Source organism: Anas platyrhynchos, chromosome 6, assembly GCF_047663525.1.
Source record: "Anas platyrhynchos isolate ZD024472 breed Pekin duck chromosome 6, IASCAAS_PekinDuck_T2T, whole genome shotgun sequence".
NCBI classification, from domain to species: Eukaryota; Metazoa; Chordata; class Aves; order Anseriformes; family Anatidae; genus Anas; species Anas platyrhynchos.
Window position 1 is genome coordinate 22,870,229 of NC_092592.1, and position 27,067 is coordinate 22,897,295.

Consider the following 27,067-nt stretch of genomic DNA (forward strand, 5'->3'; position numbering starts at 1 on the left):
TTCCACTAGTGTCGATCTTTGCGATCTGCTTGTGAAGGCCATTTGCATGACACTGTAAAGATGAACATGTCCTTTGCTTTCTGTGTGCTGGGGTGAAGCCCAGGTGGTGCAGTAGCAAAGGAACTTCCACTGGTGCTGAGCACTTTGTGCTGAGTGCAGTGACAAGCATCCCTCTCAGTAGGCTTTCTTTTCAGAACTGCTAAAATTCCCATCAAACCTTACTTAAAATGTTTAAATCAGCTTAAGAAAGTTAATAAATTGTTTGAAAAATCATTGAGACTGTCAACTTGATGGTTTGTGTAGTTATTCAAGTTCTAAAGCTCTGAGAAACAGAGCTCATAAGAGAATTGGCAGCTGACCCTTAACTTCAAACATCATTGCTTTTATACTGCAATATGAATTATTTTCTGCCTTACAAACTTGTGTCATTCACTAAAGACCCTATTGTGGGCTGGAGTTTTCAAATATATTAGTGATGAATTGTACTTGTTCTGCAAAAATCCAGCATTCAGTGACTTCTAGGCCTCAACAGCTGTCATCATTTTCCCAAGGTACATTAGAAGATATTCTCTTGAGTAGCTGTTAATCACAGATGTTTGTTCTGAAGGATAGGGTTGGTGGTCCTGGGCTGTACTTAAGGGTGCCTTGATGAAATTCTACATGGGGATCAGTTTCAGTGATGACCCAACTTTGAAGAAAATCTTTTTCTTACAGTTGCCCATCAGCAAAAAATGCTAATTGATTTTTGAAGCCTCAGTCCCAACTGTGGAGAAAGGCAACAGGAGGCGGAAAAAGGTTTTGTTGTCTTTTCTGGTAGTTCATTTTGCAGTCTCCAATATCCATCTGCTTACAGGGAGTAGGGGACATTCAGAAAGAACATCTGTGAATATCCCATGTCATTACACTTCCAAAGCCAATGGCAAAGGCCTTGGCAAGATCCAGGGTTTTCAAACATGAACCTTTTCTGAAAGTGTTTGGACAGATGGTTTGCTACTGTATGGAGCATCTTCAGGGAATTTACTCTTATTCTCAACGTTGCAATTACTGTAGGCTCAGGACTGGCTGTCTCCTGCTGAGTTTCTGAACAGTGTTTGTTTTTGCTTGATGAAATTCTGTCTCAGATTTTTTAGTGATTATGCTATATTGTGTTCTGCCAGGCTTTGAAATGAGATCAAATTGCTTTTTCCCTTAGCGTTTACTTACAAAACATATGTCGGCCAAATCTTGAAGTTCCTACTTGCTTACCAGTCACCCACCAAAGTCAATGGGACCTTTGCCTCAGTAAGCACTGAGGGAAAATCAAGAAGGGGGAGATTTCTTGGCTTCAGAATAGCAGCTTGAAGTAGCAAATGTTTTGTTTTCTCTGAAGGAGGTAAACAGGTATGCTGACTTTCACTTTGATGTGATACTTTTAAGACAAGGATTGGCCATTTCCAGTTTGCTGAAGTGTTTATATTCCTGTTGATTTCAGTCTGAATCAAATCAAAATGCAAATTCAGGGATGTTTTCAGTGATCTGGAGAATCACTAACATTGTATCTGCTCACCAACATTGACAGCTTCTATTATTTTTGCTGACAACATAGCTGTGGAATTGGTAAAGGAATCAATTTCACTGAGTGGTTATAGAAATCTCTGGCCCCAGACACACCAATAATGCAGGTTTGGGCAAAAGTCTTTAAACTCTAGGTATTTCAGACAAAATATTTTGTGCACAGTAAATCAGTGTTTTAAATTAAATTCTTGTAACAGAAACTTCCATTCATCTCTAATAGACGCGATCCAAATCACATCCCAACGTTTTGCCGTTTAGTGCAAAGTTGAATATGAATGTTGAAGTTGCAGCCCCTTGTGAGACTGTTTGCAGCATGGACCACTGGATCCCACAAAGAACATTTCTGAGAGATTTACATTTAAGGAGTTATTGTAGAACTATATTTCTATCAGAACCACTTCTCCTTTTCATAACACCACACCAGGCAGACTTGACTGCACACAAAGGAGGAAACTCATTGCTGAGAAAATAAATAGTACAAGACTATTTAGATTCTTGAAAAACAAACGCGGTGGTCTTTGCCCTGGTCTACAGAGGAAGAAGAATACTACATTTTCTTTCCTATTCCAAATAGGAAATTAGCAAATCCCTACACACTGCAGTCACTGTCCTGTCTGTACTAATTAGAGCTAGTAGGACTGATTTAATTTTCATATACCATATATGATTGCTGTGATGTCAGTGGTAAGGACGTGTGTTAATGGACTTAAGTCTAGATGCTAGTAAATGCACAAGAAATTATTGGAGTCTTTTAAACTGAAATTCTAGTCATTCTAACTTGTAATTAATTATTGCAATGATTTAGTAATTGCAGAAGACAAGTTTATTTATGTATAATTTAAAAAAAAATTCAGCTGAGTCTAGGGAAATGAGCCCTGATTTCTTACAGAAAAGATGATTGTGTGTATATATGTATGTCTGTGTGTGTCCCTGACACCTTTTGAATTCATTGGCTGGCTTCCACCAGATTTGTCAGAGGAGCAAGGATGTCTAAGATAAGTAAGCTTCTAAAAGTAGCTGGCCAGGTGGAAGAAAAAGATGCTGGGAGGACCTGACAGTGAGGAAAAGAGCAGAGTGAGAGTGTGCATTGTTAGAGATGAGAGGATCCATATGGGGGAAAAACCCTTACAGATGTTTCAGTTGCAGTAAAATTTTAGATATCAAAGTCATTCATCCATGAGACACAAGTCTGAAGGAAACTGGCTTCATTGATTCTGGTGCCCTTATTTTCACAGCATACATATTTTATCTGCATTCAAGTATTTGGATAAGATTAAGAAAACATCCTTCTCTGGAAAACAAAACAAAACAAAATAAAGCTTAAACATATGGGTGATTATGCATTCTTGAAAAAAAAGCAGTATTTTCTGGAGACAGAGCTGAAGCAGGCTGTGAATAACTGGGATTCAATAACAAGGTACTGTGGGTGATATTGGGTATCTTACATTCTTTGGGTTCATTATCTCCTTTAAAAATGTGCTTAATGCATCTTAACTCATTTGGGAAGTGTTTTGACTACAGCAAAGATATGGTCCCCGAGATAGGTGTAATTAAAATCTCTATGTAATTTAAAATGATGTTTCTTTCTGCTGAGGCCTCAGATTTCAAGATCTTTAAGTCAACTTATTTTGTTTAATGTGAACATAAGTGGCCACTTCAGTTCATACCAAAACAAGAAGTGTCACAAAGACTGGGCTTCTGTTAATTCACTTTGTACTACTTTTTGAGCAATAGTCAAAGATACTATGCAAGGCAAGGGAAAACATTTTGGTCGAGCTCTTAAGCAAGTAAAGTTTCTATATGTTGATGATGAATACGACCATGTTCTGTGGGTGAATGTGGCTGTATTGTCTTATAGACAGGAGGGTGTTTTGAGCTTCACTACACTTCTGTTAGCTGGATCCACACTGGTAATAAGGCGCATGAGATATTTCTGTCAGATACTAAAGAACAGGGAGGCTCAGGACTCTATGTTTTATGTCTCTCCAAGTCAGTATAATAACTTTTTTCTTTTGTTTGAGTAAAACATTTGAGGAAAATTCTTTCCAGAGCTAACATTTCTGGAAGCTTTTAAGGACTGTATAAAGCTTTGATGACGTCATTAAAGACATTAAAGATGAGTTTGAGCAAGGGTTTCTGGAAAGGTTTAAATCACACAGTGCTCTAATCAGCTGTAAAGAAAGAGTTGCTAGATGGCTGTGTTGATTATGCATGTCTCTTGAATGTGACAGTTTTATACCATGGCCAGAACCAAAATCTAATTTGCTTTCAACCTAAAGCTCAGCTTTTAGGTGGTAGAGAAGGGTTAAGGCTGAATGTACTATGAAAGATGTACCAAGACTTCACCCCAGCTCTTGTGAGGAAACCACGATGGCTAAGGGATAAAATTCACAAATGATTTCCTTGGTAGGAAGCCTTACTTTTGTATAGAAAAACAATCAAACAGCATGTTCTGTAAACAAATTAATCAAATACTGGCCAGATTTCTCCCAGATTCATGTGGTTACATTAGGGTCAGCTGGGGCCCAATTAGCTTGTGTTAGCTTCCCAGGGTCATCAAATCTTGGCAATCTGCATCATTCCAATAAAAATTGGGTTTGAGTTCTGGTGCAGAGAGCAGCTGTGATTCCAGGTCTTTAGCTATTTCTAGTTCCAAGGAGCGGTGTGCAGAAAAACTAATCATCTGACATCTCAGCAATGAGCACAGGGAAGTGCGAGTTATGTGTATCAGTAACTTGTGCAAGGGATCTAATTAGGAGCAGATGCTTAAACTTTCCTAATGTTTATATGAGGAGAACAAATTGCCCGTTGGCAGAAAAAGCCATCTGTAAAAATGGCCTTCCAGCCTTGTAATTGGAAATGTTTTCATTATATTCCTAATTTGCATGTACAAAATAAATTGCAACTCTATATATTTAACCAGTAATGCAGCCTGAGTTATGCAAGGCTTAAGGTCTGGACCATGTCACCCAGCAGTTCTGTAAGATTGTTATATATTCAGCTGAGGATTAGATGTCCATGAACCATTGTATAGAAATATATAAATACATTTCATCAAAAAATAACATTTGAGGAGGATCTTACAAAATCAACATGAATAAGAAATGTTTTTCTCTGATTCTCTAGAAAAGTAGTAATAATTTTCTTGTATATAATTGATATTTGTTTATATAATATTTGTTCCACTAAGGGAGAGAAAATGAATGATTCATTAAAGCATTGGTGTCAGTTAAAGGAATAATGTACTAGAGGTATGAAAACATATTCTCTTCCCTTACAAAATCCAGCTTCTTTATAAAATAATGAATGCTAATGTGTTTAGGGATCCCTTTGTATAAATGCTGTATATCCCCACACAGTGAAAGACCTGTCCATTCCCACAGATGTCAGCTGGGACATAAAAGCTTATTTTGGCAGTGCTTGCTGAGTCCTCCTGCCGTGGGCTAGAAGGCTTCCCTCTACCACCTGTGTGCTGCACTGATTGATGCAAAACCAGACCACATACTGTAGGCTGGAGAAGCAATTATTTGTTTCTCAAAGTCAATCTATTGTAGCTCAAAACTGGCTTTACAGAAAACTTAGGAGAGGGACCTTATGATTGCTTTGGGGTGGTTATCCTGGGGAAATCCTGATCCCACCTGCTGGGCAGCCTGGTGGTACTCAGCAGGCTGCTCTTGCATGTCAAAGATTAAAAAAAACACAGTTGCCTCGAGCTCACTGGTAGTACTGCAATGCAACACTGCTGAACCTGCAAGGGAGTCATTGAGACTGATTTCTTGTACATCACAGGCCACTTCATTTTGCAAAATTACTCCTGGACAGAGTTCAATAATCTGTGTTAGCAAAAATTGTCTCTTACAGGGTGGGCTTCAGCTGTGATCTGAGTACTTCAAGAGATGGAGGCATGCTCCAATTTTTTAGGTCATTTGCTTCAATGTCTAATGACAGACATTGGTTTTAAAACAAACAAACAAACAAACAAAAAAACTATGGCTACATTCCTATCTGGAATTTGTATGGCTTTGATTTGCCAGTGATAGTTTGTGTTACTGTTTTACATTCTAGTTTAAAAGAATCTGTTAGTGATTGATATGTCCTCCATGTGAGGTGAGGACACCGAAATCAAATCACCACTAAAAGCTCTTTTTGGGAGGCTAAGTATGTGGAGCTCTTCAGATCCCTTGCTACAGGACAAGATTTTCTGAGGAGATGATCGGAGCTGCAGCCTGTGGACTCTGTTTCTGATGACATCTCTTGAGACTTGTGCTGGACACTGTTTTCTTCAGCCCTTAAATCATTTCAGTGGTTCCTTCCAGTGTCATTTTCTGAAAGAAATCTGAACTGACAGCAGTGACCCTGTATGTGATTGCTACTATTAGAGACATTGGGAAGATCATTTCTCTCCTTCACATCTCTTCTGGTTGCACTTTGGGCCATGGCATTTTCTGTGGCATTTTCTGTTTATTTATTTATATATTTATATATTTTTAAATCAATTTAATTTTTTATTTTTTATTTTTATTATCATTATTTTTTTATTTTCCATAAAAGTATGCTTTGAGCTACATCTGAGCTTGTCTGCTCAGGCGGTGTAGTCCAGCTGTGTAGTCCTTCAGTAAAGTCCCTGTTTTCCTGTTGCCTTTTCTATTGCTCTGCTTGCCTCCCTTCTTTCTGTCTATGGAAAAAGCCAGAGATTTCCAAGGTCTCAGAAGATATCTGGCACTCATTTCTCAAATAACTACATTTTCCCCAGGCTTCCTCATCCAGCCCAATGTCATGGACCCAGCTGGTCTCTTCACTTCCTCCCATACCCTAAACTGGTGGTTCTTTGCTACTAACTACATTCAGAGATAGGGAGTTGCCCAGTTCCCAGCCATTTAGTATGTGCTTGCATGGCACTAATGTAGATGAGGGTCCCATTGAGTCAGACCTTCCCTTAAGAAGAACTAAGCAATAGGCTGGTCCTCAAGGAGCTTGCAATAAGGTACACAACTGTTTGGAAAGCACTTGCTTGCATCACCCAGAGAGATCAAGACATTGGTTTCCTGGGCAGACTCTGACATTGGGAACATGGTTCCTGCTATTTGTCTGACCTTTGACTGCAGCTGTCAAAGAGTAAGTGGTTTTGCTGGGCAGTCTGCATTGCATGGAGTGTCCCCAAACAGCACCAGAAATGCTGCCAGCCCAAGGCAGGGGTCGTGGTGGTCTGGGAGGTGGCAGAGATCCAGCCTGACCAGGAGCACGGAGGCATTCAAGCACAAAGCTGCTCTCCTGTGGATCCCTGTGCTTTCGGGCCTCGTTCCCCTGTGGGGCTGATCAGTGCTTTTCCATAGACACTGGCTGAGGAAAACCTCAATGTACAAATGTACACCATCTGTGCATTTAACTGGTATTTGTAGTTAACCTTTTCCATATTATTTTACTTTCCTCCATTTCCAAATCTGGTGTTGAGTTCCTCAGAATGTGTTGCTTCCAGGGATGAAGATCCAGCCCTTAATTACTTCTCTCACTCTACACTCTTCTACAGCTCCTGAAACAGCTGAAGCAAAGGTTTCCAAATCCTCTGGAGAGATCTGTTTGCTCATTTCTTAACTAATTAATTTTTTTGTAGTTTTGACTGCAACACCTCGATGATCTTGAGGTCTCTTCCACCTAGAAATTCTGTGACTTTTTTTTTTTTTTGTGGTTGTGGTGAGGAGCACAGCAAGGAGACTGATCCATTGAGTTTAAACCAGAGGGTCCAAAGCTAAAGCACCCTTCCTACTCTCCTATTCTTCAAAGTTTCCTTTTGGCTTGTTTCTCTCCTGTCTTACTCAGGAGGAACGTCACTGAAATCAATGAAATTTCACTGGGATGTTTAAAGAGAGTGGATTTTTAACAAGGATTGTCAGCTCTTGGAAGAAGTTGCTAAGCAATGTAGTAACTTGTGAACTCTCTGTCCTTTGAAGCATTTGAATGAAAAACCATATACCTAGAGTTAGATGTGCCTTGTATCAGCTACGTGTTTGTGGGTCTAGTGTGAAAATTCCTGGGGGAAACCCATGGCCAGCTTTGAGGAGTTCAGAGTAGACCATTATAAAATCCCACTTGGCCTTAGAATCTCTGGATAATTGTCACAGCATGGGTAGAATCAGCCACAAGTAGAATTTGGCGTGAAAGACATCTATCACAGAATGTGCAATTTTTACATTGCATTAACAGAAACTCTCTCTCTCAAAAAAAAAAAAAAAAAAAAAGTGCTAGTTGTAAACCAGCACATCTAAATAGGTCCCAGTGTCATCTAATGCCATGTCATAGCCAACCTGGCTAGGCTGTCCACTTTTCCACTTTGCAGGTATTAAGTTAGATTCTCTCAGCTGTCTAGCCTCATTCTGTGCTTTTCTTTTCCATTTCAGTAAATTGTGGTTCAATTTTGTCATGTGTTCTCATTATTGTTTTAGGCAAAGGAAAGAGCTGGCTGTCTAAGGGTTTTCTGACCTCTCTAAGTGCAGACATAGCTGAAGAGTGCTAGCTGCTGAAAAGGCCAAGAAGATGAAGACAAGTCAGGGTTAAGTTCATAAGTTGGTTGAATTTAAAGATCCCATATGTGGGATTTATGGAACCATGTTTTTCAGTTTTAAAAGATTTTTATTAAGTTTTCACAAAATACAAATGAAAAGTCATAAACAAAACCCAGGATCCTGCTCAGAGTTACCCTGAAATAAATCTGGAGTAACTGCCTTGGAGTCAGGCAATGACTCCAACTTTATGTCGTTGGGGCTAAAAGGAGAGCCTGACCCCATGAGTATATTCAAGCATGCACTTATAAAGTATGCAATGTTCTCTTAATAATTTAGGTTAAGAAATTTACAGGCTGCCATTCACTAAGGACTGAGTTTAACCAGTGATGTTTGATTTATGTGCTCTTTTGGATTCAAGTGTCATAAGAATGGAATGTGTCCAATGACCCCCACAGACTTCCCTGTGCCTATTATCAGCGTCACAGCTTGTGGTCCCCAGGCACCAGGAGTTTGTCCTCATGACACCTCTGTCAAATAGGGAGGCTTTGTGTTCTCTGGGGAAATGGAGGTACACAGTGGTAAGACAGTTCCTCAAGGTCACAGGGGGAAGTCTGTCATAGGTGAGGGTAAAACTCTGACTTCATCATGGCCAAGATTTCAGTTGGACTTCCCCAAGGCCCGTACAGGACTCCGTGAAGTGTTGGACTGCAGAGCTGTCATCAGAGCAGCCATGTTCAAGTTGTAAGGTCAGGATTTTTAGTTGGTTGAATCAAAAGTACTGAAAAAACCAATGTCCTTCTTGCCTTTATACCCCTTCAGCTGTGTCTGTTCCATTTTAGAAAGAGGCTCTGGTAGTCCTTGGCATCAAAGGTTGCATGGGATACCTTGGGTGTAGACACTCCACTGCCTTTACAGGCCATCAAATCCTGGAACTGACCTTTTCGTCCTCACTGCTCTGGATTGGGTTAGCATTATTAGGTTAGCATTTGTTTCCGTTATTTCAAAATTGCATAAAGACTATCTTTTCTTGAATCCTTGCAGTCTTTTCTGTGACACTGGGGGGATCTACAGTATATTGCGGAGGGCACATCTCCCCTTGGAGTTAAATTACACACAGAAACTGAACTCCTGGCCCTGCCGCAATGAGGGGAAGACTTGGCAGCCAAGCAGGGATTTCACCCAGACACCAGCCCTTTCTTCTGAGCGCTCTGCTCTGCAGGATGTACTCTTTCCATTAGCGTCTCACTCCAGGACTCCGCAAGGACACTGTGAGAAAACCACTTTTGTCTCTTATATCAGATTTAGGGGCTGCAGTGCTCAAGCCATGAAAGCTCCACAGAGGCTGGGCAGTCAAATCCACGGAAATCAAATGAGAATTTGAGTAAAGCCCCTGGTTAATAAGTCATTCCCAAGTCCAATAAACATAACTGGAAATAAATTGCATCCATACATTTCACAGTTTGATTTACATTAAAATGAAAACACGGGAAAGACCTGCCATTGACAAGTTCAAACAATGCAAAATTCTGCACAGTTTATGTTTATTCAACCGTAATTTATAGCTTCAATATTCCATCGAGATACAAATAAATCAATAGTAGTACACTACTTGTGATTTATCTAGGAGCTCTTTAAAAAAACAGATGATTGTTTTTCTATGCTGGTAGTGCGGGTCTATCATAAAAATTGTGCTCTGTAAGGCCCAAGCAGAATGCCTTCTGACAAATGGCCTCTTTTCACAGTTCAGACAGTTTTGCTTCTGTTCAAACCTCAATCTAGCCAAGTTTTTGTATCTGAAGTGAAACTGTCACTCAGCTCTAGATTTAATCTCTGGATGTATTTTTGACAAACAAGGTTCAATTCTTGAACCTTTTAATACCAGCATCGTGCCAAGGAAATCAGTGTGGGAGCAGTGGAGGAGCATGTTCACGCACCACCTGACTGCTGACAGGAGCAGTGGTTCAGGGGTAGTAGCACTGTTATTCAATAAATATTACTGGACGCAGAAGAGAAAGGAATTCTCCTGCTGTCCCTATGGCTTCTATGGTTCTTGGCAGCATTTCTGAGGTGAGTGAGTCATTAGCAGCTGCTCGGGAGAGGAGGGAAGGCAGAGCAGCAGAGTGCCATGGCTCCTAGCTGGGTTCCTCCACTCTTCCAGGGGTTCAGGGCTTTTTTCCCCAAGAATCTGAGGTTAGAGAAGAAAACTCAGAGCTTCACATGATGTGCTGGCTTTGGGCTTGGATTAGGTGAGAAGGCTCATTTGCTATTTGCCAAAATGGGGATTATTAGAGTCATAAAAAAAAATAGGTTGGAAGGGACCTCTGGAGATCATTTAGTCCAACCTTTGAAGCAGAGATAGCTTTTAAAAGTCAGATTGGGGTGCTCAGGGCCCAGACCAGGTGAGTCCTGAAGATCTCCAGGGATGGATACTCCAGTGCCAATCTGGGGTCCCTTACAGAGCTTTTCCCATGTGTTGTTCTTAAAACAGGGACAGGAGAGATGGATTTACATATCTAACCCCAAGCAGGAAAGTAACTGCAGAGGCAAAGAAAGGCTGAAAGCAGTTTGTCCACCCTAATAGGGCAGAATCTGACCTTCTAGGAGGGGGATTCCCTCTCCTGCCACTCCACTTGGGGTAGGTACTGTCCTATTTTGGGGAGGAGGCAAGAATTCACTGGACAGTCACTTCAGATCCACTGTGAGTAGCAATAGCCAGCTTTCTCAGCACTGGACAGATTGGAGCCTGGAATTCCCTTAGGCCAGTGTTCCAGCAGAAGAGATCACCAGAATCAAGATACTGGCCCTGATGTTCCTTCTGGGTTTCCCATACCCCTGGCTCTCAGCACCTCAGAGCACCTTGGCAGCAGGTCCCATTTGCCAGGGTACCAAGGATGCTGAGAACGTAGCACAACACTCATCATTATGCATCAAAACACTGCTTGTTTTTTTTAGCTGGGATAGGACACTTCAAAACCCACTGCACATCTTCTGTTCCCTTAGGGCTCCACCACTGTCAGCCTCTGTGTGGTTTTCAAATGCAGAGTGGTGTTTTCCAGGGCAGTCCTTGGGGTCTGCCCTCGGTGCTCCTCTGCTTGCTGTGCAGCCTCCCCCATCACCTCTCCCTCCCCAGGGGCCTGCCAGCATAGGAAATGGGCAGGATTTCCTGCTGCCTTCCAACCCATTTAGATCTTTAAGGGCGTGAAGAAGCCCATTTCTTCTATGTGCTTGTCTCAGTGCCAGTCAAAGCCCTGGGGACAGGGCTGGCCCCGGCATTCACACCTCTGCATCGGGTCTGCACACCATGTGGCTGGTGGCTGGCCGGGACACGGGTGCTGCAGGCGTGGGATCTGGGCTCGGGAAGCCTGCCTGGGGCTGCTGGATGAAGGGGCTGTGGGGCTGCGGGATGGCCAGGTGGGCCTAGAGCAGCTGTTTGAACTGAAAGCTTAGAAGGGAGGCTTTTTGGTTTACAAGAGCTTGGGTATAGGGAAAATGAAACAGAAATGAAGTCTAAGCCCAGGTCTGGTGTTCCTGTACAGGACACAACTCCTTACCCTGTGCAGGTGGGAGCAGGATGCGGTCTGTGTTGAGCTTTGCTTTGCAGGAGAGCACTTGCATAAAAAAGAGTGAGCCCCTCTCCTGGATACATGACTTATCCCCAGTCAAGGCACTCCTCTGTGTTCAGATGCTCACAGACAATTTGTTTGCTGCCTTTCCCCACTCCTTATGGTTGAATGCCCCTGCAAGGGTCATCAACAGTGTTGGCACCTGAATCATTACATTGGAAGCCTAGGTCTCTAATGCACTAACAAGCACATTCCTCCTCCTCTGTCTCATACCTAGTGAGAGACAATAGCCTTTTATTGAAGCGTGCTACTAAATGGGAGAAAAGAATGGAAAATCTGCAAAAACTGCTCCCCAGCCCTGGCAGTTCAGCCTGGTATCTCAGAACTGGGCTTTCTCTGCTTCACACACTGCCATCAGCAAGAGCAACGCCAAGTCCATTTTCAGGTGGGAACTCTGCAAGTGGCACACAAGTCCAGGTGAAAGGGCCCTTGCCTCTCATTACCACGTCCTGCTTCTGGGGGGTGATTTGGCCAGTGTTGCAACTATTTCTCCCAGATCATTTGTTATCATACAAAGACGGCTTTGTCCATGATACTGTTCCCAGTGACATAGCTTCATTTTACAAGTATTTCTTGGTTGATGCCACCACATTGACACTGACCTGAAGCTGGCTTGGGATCTGGGCACCCATCAGACCTTGTTGTCATAATTCCTGGGTATCTTTCAGCAGAAAATGTCTGGAAAGAGGTGGCACAGCCAAGGCTGAGCACAGGGCTGTGCTACCCAGTGCTCTCTGCCCCTCTCCTGCAGTCAACCTCTCCAGGTCGCCGGGTGTTCGCATTTCTCTCCCCCTGATTTCCTTGGATATTGTTGACATATTTCAGATTCCCCTTCAGTGTGGGAAAAGGGAACTTGGGCCTTGCTCAAGTCAGCTTAATCCAGGCCCTGCAGGCAGGGAAGGTGCCTCCAGCTGAGGTCACTGGTGGGACTGGTTAACCCAAACTTTCTTTTCTCTCTCCCTGCCCCAAAATGTCACATAATTTCTCATACTGAGGTGGCATCCTGTGAGTATTTAATTAATAATTAACCAGTATTTTGCAAAAGTCTTTGAAAGTTACAAAATTCATTAATTAGCTATGAACCTGGCATCTTTTCATCACAACTTGCTGCAAAGTAGAAGGGAGTTATCAGTCTAATATCGATTTATTTTATTTTATTTTTTTGCTTTAACTGGGGCTATTTGTCTGATGCCAGATTCATGACAGACAGCAAGAGTTTGCCATTGGCAAAACTGCATTGTGCCTTTGTCTCAGCAGGGTGCCTCATCAGGTGCCTGCATTTATGTATCAGCAGACTCCTACAGAATATTAGTGGGACATAAATGTATGCTATGTACTTTGGGTAAATCCACATGATCCTTGCTGAACTGGAATCCAGAACCAGTCCAGCCAAGTAATTAACTCACTCATTTTACAGGTTTGATTTGTCTCTGTGTCTTTGGTTCCTTTGAACTCTTTTTTTTTTTTTTTTTTTTTTTTTTTTTTTTTAATTTCCTCTTGCTCTTCTTGCTGTGTAGTATCCCTTCATTTCCAGTGCTGCCTCGCTGGATGGACTTCATCCCTCTCCTCTCCATTTCACTCCTCCTCCATCTCCCTTTGTGATTCCAATGCTGCTTCCTGTACTACATCTTTTGGTTGAGAATTAATGGCAGCTGTGTGTTGTGCTACCGAGTGCAGTCAACTCAGACTTACTTGGGAGCTGACAATTTTGATGAAATGCTGTTTTTGGAACAAAATGTTTACAATACTTTCCTGGAGATCCCCTTCATCTACAGTCTGTCCAACTGCTTAATTCCAGCTGTGGCTAAATATGTAATGGCTAATTAGCTCTGACCATTGCAGATAGATCCTACTCTCAAGTTTCATCTGATTATTTTATGGAGTTTACCTACATAAGCTTTGTATCAGCCGTCTGAGGTGGGTGAGAGGTTATTTGGTGCAGGAATGCAGACGCTTTTGGTGAGGAACTCAGCAGCTGCATCAATTTATTTGGCACTCAGTCCTTGGAAATAAAGGATATAGATCTAACCAAACCATAACGCAGACTTCAGGGAGGAGGACTACAAGGATTTTGCATCATGTTACAACTTGGGTAGAACCTCACATTCCTGCAGCACTCCTAAGACAATGCCATGAGATCCTCAGTGCAAATAAGACATCTGCTTTATCCCTGTCAGACAGGTAACTCTTCTGTAATACAGCACCTTTGTGCAATACGGTGGAGCTTTTGATCAGTGCTAAGGAAAAAGAGCTCTTGTTTTGTAGCTACATTTACTTTACTTGTCCATTAAAAATACAGATCCAGCTCTGTTAATGGAATCCGACATGATCACAGCCGAAAGTAATACGCCTGCAGGCAAGCCAAAAAAATATTTATAGCCCATCATTAAAACGATTTGGGAAACTAATATGTGTCCTGTGTATACATATCGTACTTACTTTTTCTCCACAACAGATGCTTATCATGGATTTTCTGTATGTCTGTTGCAACGAAAAAGAGGCAGGGAAAAAATCCCAAACTGACATTATTTATTATATTGCCATTGAAAAAAGATCATGAAAGTAAGTTGTAAAAACTATTGGGCAACATTAAACTTGTGCTGCTGAGTTCACAGGCTATCTCGGGGGAATCTGTGAACTCCTGCGCGCTCTGTGAGCTGGAATCTCTTGCACAGTTCTTGGGCACTGGCTTTGTTTTTGCAGTTTACAAATTAGTGGGCTTGAGGGTAAGATAAATTATGAATGGGGGGAGATTTCAGACCAGCAAAGATTGTGGGTCTTTGTGGTGAACTTCAGAACCATTGTTTCTTCTGTCATGGCTAAGATCTTTATAATAACAAAACCCTGAGATGGGGACCGGCATTCGAGTGGCCATCAGAGTGGGTGTGTAAATAGAGCCATGTGAACTTCTCAACCAGTTGGGGTTTTTCACTGGTAACTGTAGGCTTGGAGTGACTGAAACTTGTAAATCGGTGTCAGATTTACAAAATTGCTTTGACAAATCTCTCCGCTCATGAAAAAAAAAAAAAAAAAAAAAAGAAAATATCCCCTCTGGCATTTTCTGAGGAAAACATTTTAGTTCCTTCATTATAAATGTTCTGTGTAAATGTTTAATTTAGCTTAGTTTAGAACAAATGTCTTAAAAATATATCAAGATTGAAACAAAAGGTTGTTTGGGGTCAACCCAGCATGTTTTTTTGTTTTGTTTTGTTTTTCATCTCATCAAAAAATAAAATGCAAATATATTTTTTTCAGGTGGATCCACATCACATTAAAAAAATGTCCTTAATTATCTACTGGAACTGCAGGTGAACTAAAAGTCTGTTATTCACTGACTTTTTGTGCAAAGCAGTCTCAGAATTAGTTCAGATGTCACAGCAAAGAGGTGCAAGTCCAATTGTCCATTGTTATTTCTTATTTTACAGAACAGAACAACTCTGCCCTTGAGGCAAGAGGCGGAGGGGAATTTGGGGCCTGGTTTCAAAGCATTTATCATTAATGGTTACACCGGGGCAGCTAAGTAGGAGCTGAAAATCAGGCCAAGAGAGTCATACGACAGGAAAAATGCTTCTTGCATTAACAAAGGTATAAATCAGCGTGGGCCAAAGTGTGTGAAATCACTGAATTCCCAGGGAATTAAAAACTTTTCATTTTGTTTCAATAAAGGCAACAGAAGCAAGGAAAGAGGATGGCTCTTCCGAGGTCACAGCCTCTGGGGTTGCTAGAAAACATGCAGGAGAAATGGTCCCACGCAGTTCCCCAGGGCTGCAGAGGGGCACCGAAGGACAGATCACTTAATTCAATTTTGTTAAAACTCTGCAAAAACAAATTTCCATTTGGAAGCGATAGAGGAAGCAGAGCTGCGTGTTGAAGTGCTCTGAGGAGGTGTGCTCTGGTTGTTAGTTATCTGCTGTGGAATAAACAGTCCCACCAGGGACCACAGGTCTGTGGTGAGGTACCCAGGCTGTGTGATGTGGTCCTCTCTCCTTGCCTGGATTCTCTACAGACTTAATTCAGTTGCTGTCTCTGGCTGTAGTTTGTTATCACATGCTTTCTGCCAGGAGCAAGAGTAATAGCCTATGATTTACGGACACGGCTGGTGGCCCACACTCTAAGGAGACAAAGACCATTTTACCCTCGCTGTGCACCACGGGGACCATGAGAGTCATGGAGAGCTTGGTCAGGGCTCCACACGGGGAGAGAGTTTTACTTTGTACCTGAGCTGGTGACTTGAGCCCCCTAGAGAAATATGAGAAATACAGCACATCCTCTGCAAATTCAGCGTTGTTCCTATAGGCAAAGGATGTTCTTTCTCAGAATTCATAAGGAAATATGCTGAATAGTATATAAAGTGAAAGTAATTAAAATCTGGGCCCATTAGCTGTGCAGTGCCTACATTATTTTATTTTATTTTATTTTATTTTATTTTATTTTATTTTATTTTATTTTATTTTATTTTATTTTATATTTTATTTTTATTTTTTTCCCCCAAAATCTGGTAAAGATACATGACTCTCAAAACTCCTCATAGGATTCAGACTCATGGAAACAAGGCCCTGCAGCCTCCCAGCCCTGCCTGAGTGCTTTCCTCGAACTGCAGCACCTTCCAGAGCTGGTGAATACGAACTGCACAGACTGCAGCCCTCCAAACACAGTGTTTTATTGTGCTGTGGGTTTAGCTGGTGAAAGGATGTACCAGCAGAAACTGTGGTGATTTTTGCCACACAGCTTCCCTTCACATGCTGGTGGTGTGCACCAGCACTGACTGCCCTGGCTATGGAGGTGCATTCAGCACCAAATAAATTCTCAATTTCTGAATTTTACCTCCTCTGCAAAAGCTGTGCACAGCATTCACTTTGTGGATATTAACAGGAAACAAGGAAGTACCCAACAGATTTCTTAGGCCAGTGTGATGCTGTAAATGACACGACTTGAACCGACACTGGGACTGGGACCATGATCTACAGTGCTGAAGGCATGAGTCTGCCTCGTCTGAGAGAAGAGATGAAGCTTAATGCTTAGAAATGGCCTCAGCTTCTTCTGGATTTAACCACTAGAGGGAACGACAGCCAAGTTTCTGTTTAGTCCGATGTCAGACTGCTGTGTGTACCTGGCATGACAGCCGGCTGCCAGCCCTGCATTGCAGCCAGGTGCCCTCTGCCTGCGCCGGGCTGAACTCACACAGACACGCAGAGCTTGCGGGACCACTCAGGCTCTCAGGTTCCCTTTGCGTGTGAGAAGGTGCTAGCAAATAAAATCCCACCCACGGCGCCAGGGCCTTTTCATTAGCAAAGGCCGGGAGTCTTCCAAGAAGATTTTCTCTCCTAGCCATCGCTGGATTTCTCCCTCACTGTTTAAGAAACCCTCAGTCCAGCCAGAGCAGTGAAACTCTGCCACGGTGCAGAGTGGGATGGAGGAGAGATGTGGAACAGGGAGATGAGGGGAGATGATGGGGGAACAGTTGGGTGGAAGCACATCTGTTTCACCAGGATCATGCCCTGATTTCAGTGATCCTGGGTCTCGCAGTATTTACAGGAAGGAATATTCAGTGGAGAGATGTGTTGCATTTCCAGCAGAGCGAATGAACATCCACAACAACAGAAAGCAGCCCTAAATGTCGTAAACATAGGAATAGCCGAGTCTCAACACTGAGTGCATATCTAGATCCATACTAATGGAGTAATGAAAGACAGCTTTTTACCGTATGCTTTCCATATATGATAAAGCGATCCATATGTTTTTGTGTCCCATAATTCCTTCCAAAGCAAACATCTTAAACACTGTAATATAGGTGCTATTTGAAACTCAAACTAGCCTAATAAGACAATTACAAGAATGCATAAGCCACATGCTAGGAAATAACAATTATGTAGCAACATAAAATATGTACAAATGCATACTTATTTATGTTACTCAAACATGCTGCCACAAATGGCTTTTCAATTTCCTGGGTCACAAACCAAACATTTTCTGCATAATATTGTGACCAAAATCTATCAATAAACATAATAAAATTTAATTGTTCCCCCCTCTTCCAGCCTAAATCATTAGGCACAGTTATGTTATCCTTTTCCACCTGTTTCTATCAACTCCATAAGTCACAGAACTCTTGGAAAACACTCAATAAATGGTTGTCTCTCTGGCAAAGTGGAATGTACTTTTTTGATATTTTAAAATGTAATATCTCACTGGCATTTTGCTTCCTGGCAGGTAATGTCTCTGGAATGACATTTGTAGTGAATAAAAGGCTTTTAAGCTCACGTTAGAAGTGTGAAATGTCAGCTGTAAGTAGGAGTCCTTATTTGTTCCTGTTCTTTTGGGGGAAGGCATTTGAAAAGAAACTTGATTGCTGCTTGATGGTAAAAGTTACCCTCATGTTCCAGGGCTGCCGCTGGGGCAGGGACACCAGGCACCTTCACAAGCTGCTTTCTGTCATCTCTGCCAGAGAGGACATTTTGGCAGGTTTGGAAGCAAACAAACAAGACTTCCATGATACCACAGCAAGGGATCTGTGACATTGCTGAGAAATGCAGTCATTGTCACTGGGCTGGAATGGCTGGGGTGGCTGCTGCAGGAGCATCAGGGCAGAGATGGCAGTGGGGGTACACTCCTCCTCTCATGAAAGCCAGCCTGGAGATGCATGTACCCTGCCAGCCCTTCCTGATCAAGTGCAAAAGGGGAGAAGAGAGCATTCAAATGCAAGTCTGCCCTCTGAACGTCCATGGCAAGGGAGCAAAAACACTAAAACAGAGGGGATCTGGCTGAGATGCAATGAGTTTGCTGCTTTATTTGCTGCTTTGATACTTTGGGGTCAGTGTTCTGTATTTCCTCCAGTGAAAGCCAGCTACTTTGCCCCATGACAGCAGCTTTACACGTCCATTTGGTGAGAGGAGAATGCTGCCTCGGGAGGCCATAAAGGAGCATGTAGCCTTCCCTGGATTTGCTGCATGGGTTTGAGGTTGCGGGGCTGCTAATTTTAAAGGGAGCAGTTATTGCTGAAGCTAGCTCCTGCTGCCAGCATCACCTTGCAAAACAATTGTGAGTGTGTTATTAGGGAGCATTAGGAGCGGGAGCACATATGGATGTCAGTGGGATTGGGGCCCACTTGCAGGGGGATGCGCGGGGCTGCAGGTCTGGGGGTGGGATGAGGGAGTGAGACACATGGGGACATGGTGGGGGGAGGTAACTGGAACAGGGGGTTTTGAGGGAATTAAGTGAACTGGGAACCAGTTTCAGCGTGGTTGGATTGGTTTCCAGAATTGTGTTGAATATGATAAGCTGTTGGGAAGAGAAACAACAGGGTGGGATTTTAAGACACCAGACCCTTTCCCCTGGATAGCTGCAAACCAAATGGTTTTGGCTTTTTATTTTGAAAGGACATTATTCATTTAGAAACAGGCATGATAAAAAGCCATGTTTACAAGAGTTAAAGATCACGAAAACAGGAGAAACCCCTGAATTTTAGTTGTAGCAAAAATGATATTTTTATGATATTTTTTTTTTCTTTTGGTTTCAGTATATGCCTGCTGCTCCCCCCATCCTTTTTCCCTGACCCTGGCTTCCCGGTTGTCCACCAGCTGAGCCCCGCTCGGCTGCCTGCAGCCTCCAGCTGTGTTCAGCATGGTTTGGCTCCAGGAGGAGCAGCCATCTTGCCCTGCATGCTCCATGCCTAACTTCTGCTATCTAAGAGTAAACATCTAGTGTGCTTTCAACTCCTTCAGCAGCCACCGAGGAGGGAGCAGCTTCTCCAGACTGTAGTGGGAGGTCTGCTGGACATACCCACACGTCCCTGCGGGCTGTGCTCAGTGTTCTTGCACAGGGGTAAAGCAGTGGGGAATTCAACACAAGTAGACTCACTGGGTACGCTGTACTTAACAAAAAATTAAAGCTTTTTTCCTGAAGCAGACCACAGTGACTCTGAAGGGATTTGCTTCCCATGCAAGAGGAAGCCGATGTAGAGACACATGAGCTCTCCAGCCTGTTAATAATAACAAACTAACAAACACCCTCTCCTAAGTTTGCTGTTCCACATAGTCATGACCAAGTGCTGCCTTGTGCAGGAAGCTGAGCAACACAGAGGCTCCAGAAATGTTTCCACGAAGATTTTAATCTGCGTAATCTAAGGAGCTTTCTTACAATAAGCCATTGAACCCAGCTCATCTGGTCCCGTCCTTGTGTTTAGAGCAACTCTTCCTTCGCATGTGCGTAGGGTGCTGTGTCTGGCTGGCCAGACACCCTGTTTGCTGTGTCGTGTCACAGCTTGTCTGTGGCACGAACAGTGCTCCTGGAGTTCAGATGGGGACAACAAATGGGTCTTACTTTCCCCACACAGTTGGGGTTTACTGCCTCCCAGCCCAGGAGGGGTATAGCTCTTGCTGGAGTCGTGTGGGACATAGCTCTACTGAGCATCCCAGCGTGGTGGGACAGGCAGGGTGGACAGGAATCCCTCCAACATCTCCAGGTGACTTCTGGTCTGAATGAGGCTCCTGGCTGGCAGCCCCACATCTGCACACCCTCGTGAGCAGGGCCAAAAATCTGTGTTCAGCCACGGGGAAGGCACAGGGGGAGAGATGGGGATGGGGGAAATGCTGCTCTCCTCTGCTGCTTCAGCTCCGGGAGTGCGTCATCACTTTCAAAAGTGCAAGCCAGAAAGTAAAAATGAAAGACGAAAGTTTTGAATGAAATAAAGCATTCCATTCAGATTTGGTCAAATTCGAAAGACTTTTTATATTTAAAAAAAGAAAAGCAAAGCACATTTTGTAACAGCCATTTCTCATTCAAACCAACAGTGTTTGACTTTTGCAAGAACAGATTTAATTTCCCTTGACAGCAGCAATTTGGAGATGAGTTTGTGAAACATATTGGCATTGCTAAATCTTCTGTTTGTTTTCCTTTAAAAGAAAAGGTTTTAAACTTAGGATTTTTTTTAGGTTTAAAAATTTTTAAAAACGGGTGAAAAAGTCCTTCTCTTTTCTTTTCATGTCAAACAAGGAGGCTGTGTTTCCAGCCCACATGCCAGCCCAGACCCTTGACAGTGTATAAGCTCCCTCAGTCAAGTGAGAAGACCTGACTGTGAGACCAATAAATTCACAAATCAAAACTATCCTTCCTGAGACTGAAAGAAGTTTATTGCTGGAAAACAAAGTCATACACTGGTTTTCTTTCATACCACCGTGATAAAGTCCTCGAGACAATGAGGTATTTATCCCAGGTTTCCTTGGTTTAAGAAAACTTTCAATGCACAGAGTGAAGCACTGTTTATATTAAGCTGAGGCAATAATGGGCTTAGATAAGGTATTTTCCCCAAATAGTCATGATCCGTAGCTCTCAGGGCTGCAGAGAGGGGACACAGCCTGAATCACCCAGCCCTGATATGAACAGCAACCTCCTGGCTATGCAACCACGGGGCCAGTCTCTGCACAGCGTGCCACAGGCTGGGGTGACGCTCTGCGTCCCCATTGTCCCCGCAGGCTGGGGCTACACCTCGCCGGCTGGCGGCCTTTGTTCAGTACAGGAAGATGACCGCATGGCTGTCCTTGCTCTGTGGCTCCAGGGTTTAAAAAAAGCCTTCCCTCATGAGTCACAGCGCGTGCTCACCAGCCAACTGCACTCGGCTTCCAAGCTATTTACTACATAGCCCCTGGCTCTACCTCCACCCTCCTTTTTGTTCTTTTTAAGGAAAGCTGGACGAAAATGGGATGTTTCCAAAATTTGGTGGTAAAAAATAAACAGTGTTTTTTTTTTTTTTTCTTTTTCTTTTCTTTTTTTTTTTTTTTCCCCCAGCAGGTCCTGTTTTGAGGGCTGCATGTTATCCCCAAACTCCAATACTGCTCAGATGTGGCTAGCACAGTGCCAGGAGCAGCGAGAGCCTGCTCTCCAGGCAAACCATGCGGTGTAACAGAACTGGTGGCATTCTGTGTGGAAGACAGGGCAGGACAAATGAGAAAGTGATGAAGTTCAACATTTCAAACAAGCAGTTTGTGTTTGGAGCTACGCAGATTGAGCTCTTTGGAAAAGTCAGAAACTAGAGAAGTAAAAGACTAAACATTTGAGGGTGAAACAGAACATTTGTGCTGGTACATTTTGCAACACATCATACTTTTTCAATTATAAGAATACGGTGACATGAGATTCCTACAGGGATTTCAAAAATGAAAAGTCATTTTGAACTGAAAGTCCCAAGCGGCTTGTTCAGAAAGGAATTAATTGGAACGTTTCTTTTTTCTCAATGCCTTTTGTAGCATTCTTTCTTCTGTCTAAATGACCATGACATCTGAATTAACACAAATTTGCAAAGCAGTTTGTGGTCTCTGAACCTACATTTTTCTTTGAAAAGAGAGTCAAACCTGCATTTTTTGTAAATCTGCATGCAAGGTCTGCCTTGTGCAAGGAATGGCCAAAACCTCAGCTCGGCCCATCCTTGAAGTGTTCCTGGACTGACAGACAGGCTTGCGTGGCCAGCTTCAGCTGTGACTTGGCTGATGCTGAGGAAGGGGAGCGCTGAGGCTGCTCTCATTCTGAAGTGAATGCTAATAATGCCGAAATCAGGGCAAAACATCCTCTTGTCATGTGATGGGGTCCAGATCTCAGTCTCCTGCGGTGTTGGGAGCACGTCTGTTTCCAGGCTGGCTGGGGGTTTTATTGCAAGCTAGGATATCACCTGACCACTGTTAAATGTGCCTGCAGGCACAGAAGTCGGGGGACTGAGTTTCTGGGTGGTGGAGCCCTCACTCAGCTCTGGCCCTCCAGCTCCTCAGATGGACGCTCCTGACAAAGCAGGGAGAGAAGATGTCATTATATTATATAGTTACTGTAATTATTCTCCATTGACAGTCTACTTTGGCTTTCCATAAGGCAAATGAGAAGGAAGAGGGATTCATTATGATTTTACATACATACTTCATCAGAAAAAGCTACTATGCTGCACCCCAGCTGGTTCCTTTTCCTGAAGTCACCCATAGCCACGCTGGTGGCCCAGGGACCTTTCTGGTGGCCTTCTCCTCCCTTTGCTCCCAGCGGGGCAGTGCCTGACATGCAGCCCCGCAGCTGCCTCCCCACCAGAGGGGCACGGAGATGCTTGGCCCCAGCTCCCGGGAGGCTCCGCAGTGCCTGACCACAGGCAGAGAGATGACCTTCTCAACTGGAAAAGAGAGGGGAAACTTTCCATCCCATTTTGGTTATTTATTCACTTTTGACTGAAAGCCAGAGTTTTCCAATGGAAGTAAACAGTGTTCATGAAAAGTTTCTAATAATTGCAAGCTGTGTTTTCAGTGAAACCCCAGTATTGACAGTTTTCTGTACATTCTTCTAGGCTTTTCAAAGCAGGAGAACTATAAAGCCCATATGCTGCCTTATGGTAGGATTTTTTTCCATTTAAGACAAATCTGTGAAAAATGGAGCGACTGTTGAGTTTCTTTGATTATCTCTATTTCCCACCCCTCTGTGAAACAGCACTGGACCCGAGGTGAATCCAATGCTAATGTTGCATGGTTGTGGGCCAAGCAGACTGGCCGCTATCGCTGTCCCAAAAGCCTCAGCCTGCCGGTAATCTGCTGATGAACTGTGATAAATGGTGGGCTTCGTCCTGGCCAGGAAGGGGGGTAAGTCTTGGCTGAGCTCTGGCACCCCATGCTGGCCCCATGATGTCAGTCTGTGTGGGGAGCAGGGAGGACACAGCTTTACTGGAAATCTCACCCTTTCCACTCCAGAAGTCGCCTGTTTTTAGCAGCAGCCGTACAGATGAGAAGAACATTTGCCCAATTCAAGGACAGCCTATTTTTGCCTGCTTTGCCCCATGACAACCACCCAAATCACCGTGGGACACGCCAGACGTGCCGATGTCAGCGTCGCCAGTTTCCGAGGCTTGTCTCAGGCTCCCTGCCCAAATCCTGGGGCTTGGGCTTGCCCTCTGCAAGGCTGGACAATGCTCGGCCTTGATGGCCCTCACGGTGCCAGACCTGGAGCCTCTGCTCACTTCCCGCTGGGAGCTCTCCCAGCAAAACCCCAGCTTGCTCGGGAGTTGAGAGCCGTGTGCCGAGTTACCTTTGTCTGTGGCCGAGACCGGGGTTCCTGCGTTTGTGCTGACCTTGTTCCTGTCTCCTGCCTGTCCCTCAGCTGCCTGTCTCTGCCGGTTTCCTTCTCTTCCGGAGGGCTGGGCACTGGAGCACACACAGCGCAGCCCCCGCTGCCCTCCCAGGACATGCCATGGGCCTGTGTGGTGCCACCACCACCTGCTCCTATCCCCAGGGCTCCTGCTGGCATGGACACAGGGGACACAGGAGCGGACAGGGATAACCCAGATGGGCAAAGTCCTCGCTCTGCACTTGCTGCACTCCAGCGGTGGCTTTATGGCTTTAGCACGTGAATTAATGTCAGTACAGTCCTCATCCCCACAACAGGTTTTATTCTGCTTTTTTCTTCCCATGGCTGCTGTGGTACACACAAAATGCAGATTCACAGAGGGATATGCGTTGGGTAGCTGGGGAAAAAAGGGGATGTTTTAGTCAGGGATTCTCACCAAGCAATGAATATCACTTGAAGATTGCATAGTAGTTGTGGAAAGTCAATTTTCAGTTCAAAGTTTTTTTTTTTGTTGTTTTTTTTTTTTTGTTTTTTTTTTTTCTTTGTTTTATAGGGAAAAATATGACATAACAGAGATATCTCAGTGATTTATTTGTGTGGTCAAAAATGCTTTGATTTTGGAAAGTAAATGCCAAATACAAGGTGAAATTCACGGCAATCCCACAATTACCAGCCAACCCCCAGATGAAGTATGCCTGTGTGAAACATTCATTAACTTTTCTGTAATCATGATCTGATTGGAAGCAGGTCAGGCAAACATGAAAGACTAATTTTGGGCAAAGAAATAGTTTTCTGTGAGTAATTAGGATATGTACTCATGGGTAAAGCATTTTGCCAATGTTAGCTGCTGTACAAACATATTCATAACTGTTATTAATGGAATAAGGAAATATTTTAACAGACAGCAGTCAAGATGAGCTTTTCCAAGCCACATTTTCTATAGAGGAATATGAATACATGTATGTCAGGACTATCTATACATCCATCCAGAAAAGATAGCAGGTGTTTTGGCCAGCTGAAATGGTGTCCGTGGGGCTGTAGTCTCTCCCACATAGCTTTGTGATATCAGCAGAACCCCAGTGCCCAAAGGCAGCTCTGCCTGTCCCCCAGGAGCTCAGGGGAGGGACAACAGGTGGCTGGGGGGCTTTGGTAATGCTTCTTTCTCTTCCTGGCTTGTTGAGCTACTGGTCTATTTTTAAATATTTTATTATTTTATTTTATTATTTTATTTTATTTTATTTTATTTTATTTTATTTTATTTTATTTTATTTTATTTTATTTTATTTTATTTTATAGTGTAAACTCATTTTTTCCTCCACAGGAAGAATATTTCTTCTGAACACCCTGACTCTAATTCCTGAGCACAGAGAGCTGCCTCCTGGAGAAGTGTTGCTGAAAAAGAAAAGGGGAGAAAATGAGGTGTCTGCACAACTGTATCTTACTAGAAGCAAAGACCTTGCATGCTGTACTCCTGCTAGCATGGGCACTGTAATGCTCATTTTACCAGGACAGGGCTATGTTTGCCTTCTCACATAGCCAGTCTCTGCACTGCGGTGCCCAGGGACCGGTCCCACTAGAATGGTGGCACTGGCACTGGTAAGTGCTTGCTGCTCCTGAGAATTACTAAAATGCTTCTCTGGCCTAAAATTTTGGTCTCTGATGGAACAAGGAGACCATTGCTGGAGATGGGCTGTATGCTGCAAGGCAGTGCAAGAAGGGTGGGCACAGGAGTAAGTGATGGCAAATTTATGAGGTCCCACCTTATAAATTTATGTGAAAAGCAATAAAAGTGGTTTTCAGGGTGTATCTGTATGTATATACATCAATTCATGATAGAGCCACAAAAGCCCCATTTCCTTTGTCAGCACAAGAGCTTGCTGAACCACAGAGATGCTGGAAAGGTGCAGAGGTCAAACCCACTTTAGAGAGGTTTTTAATAGCCCTTAAATCCCTAGCTGGGATTGTGAAACTCCTACTGGGGTGCCTAGAGAAGGAGCCTCCTTATCTCTCCACTATGGTGACCTGCTGATAAAGTCCAGCTGCTTGAATGGGAAGCCACAAAATAGTTGTATATCAAAAAATTCCCCAGACCTTGATAAAACGGTGGCCAGGAGGAGCCTGGTGCAGATGGGATGTTCTTCATCATTCTTCTTCAAATGCTGAAAAAAAGTCTTTTTGAGTAACAGTAGCAATGTTTTTTTGGGTGGGACAGAGCTCATGCAGATAAAGCCGCCTGTCTTTCTCTTTCTAGGTTTCCTCTCCCAGAGAGGAGCTGTGGCTGCTGCTGCAAAGGCAGGCTGACAGTCGTCGGAGAACCCCTTCTCCTGCCCCTTCCCCTCTGCTGTGGGTTAGCTGCTTGCTGCGAGGAGCCAGATTTGTTCTATTAAAAGTGTGTTCCCGGGTGGAGGGAAGTTCTCATGCACTCTGCCCCGGGCAGCCTGACCCGTGCTGGCTGCGGTGCGAACAGCCTTGTGCTCAGCCCAGCTGGGTGATCAGAAGCAGACCACAGAGGGTGCCTGCCCTGCTCCCCCCTCTGAATGATGCAGGGAGAGGAGGGCTCGGGGCTGCCAGGGCAGAGTCACTGTCCTGGCTCCTCACTTCACCCCTCTGCTGCCCCTCACCAGGCCTGTTGTGCTGCCCTGATAGCAGAAGCGGCACCGGGAGGTCTCACATGCCCTTCAGAGAGGTGAAACCCGACATGCTTCCCAGCCCTGGTGTGGGCTGGTGGCCCCTGGGGGAACATGGGGCTGGGATGCTCCCTGCTTCTCTAGTGTGCACTGCCAGGTGCTGGCTGAAAGGGGCTTGTCATCCCACACCCCCTGGGACAGTGTGGGACTGGGCTCCCAAAGAAAGCACCTAGCTGTGATACTGTAAACAGAAAGAAAACCTTTCAATCACTAGGCTGCCCTTTAACAAGAAATTAATAAAGCTCCCACTTAAAAGGCAGCGAAACTCAATGTCCAGGCCAGGAGGGCGGCAGGCAGGGAAGCGGAGTGACCTCCGTGTGCTGCAGGATGCTGTGGCAGTGAGAAGCTGCTCCACTTCCCTGCATCTTCTCAGAGTGAAGCGGGAGGATTTGCCAGTTTGTGAAGCCAAAATATTTTGATAGTAAAACATCTCAAGTTCTCACACAATTTCAACAACATCTGGTTTCTGGGAGTGACTTTTCAGGGTGTATTACAAAAGACAGACTCGGTTTCTTCCCAGGGAAAGTCCTTATCAGGGAAACGCCTCTCCAACGAACTTCCTGCGCAGGGACATATCCTGAGGAGAAGGAGATTTGATTTTCCCCTTGTTTGCAACATCAGA

At 43.9% G+C, this 27,067-nt stretch overlaps 1 long non-coding RNA gene across 1 annotated transcript in view; it reads left to right on the forward strand.

The window, feature by feature from the left end:
- LOC140002734 (uncharacterized) overlaps positions 1-26,850 on the forward strand; it is a 63,568-nt gene extending 36,718 nt beyond the window's left edge. The window contains exons 2-3 of the long non-coding RNA XR_011810030.1: positions 25,080-25,354; positions 26,010-26,850. This is a non-coding gene — a long non-coding RNA (uncharacterized lncRNA). The remainder of the gene's footprint in view (positions 1-25,079; positions 25,355-26,009) is intronic.
- The last annotated feature ends 217 nt before the right edge of the window (positions 26,851-27,067 follow it).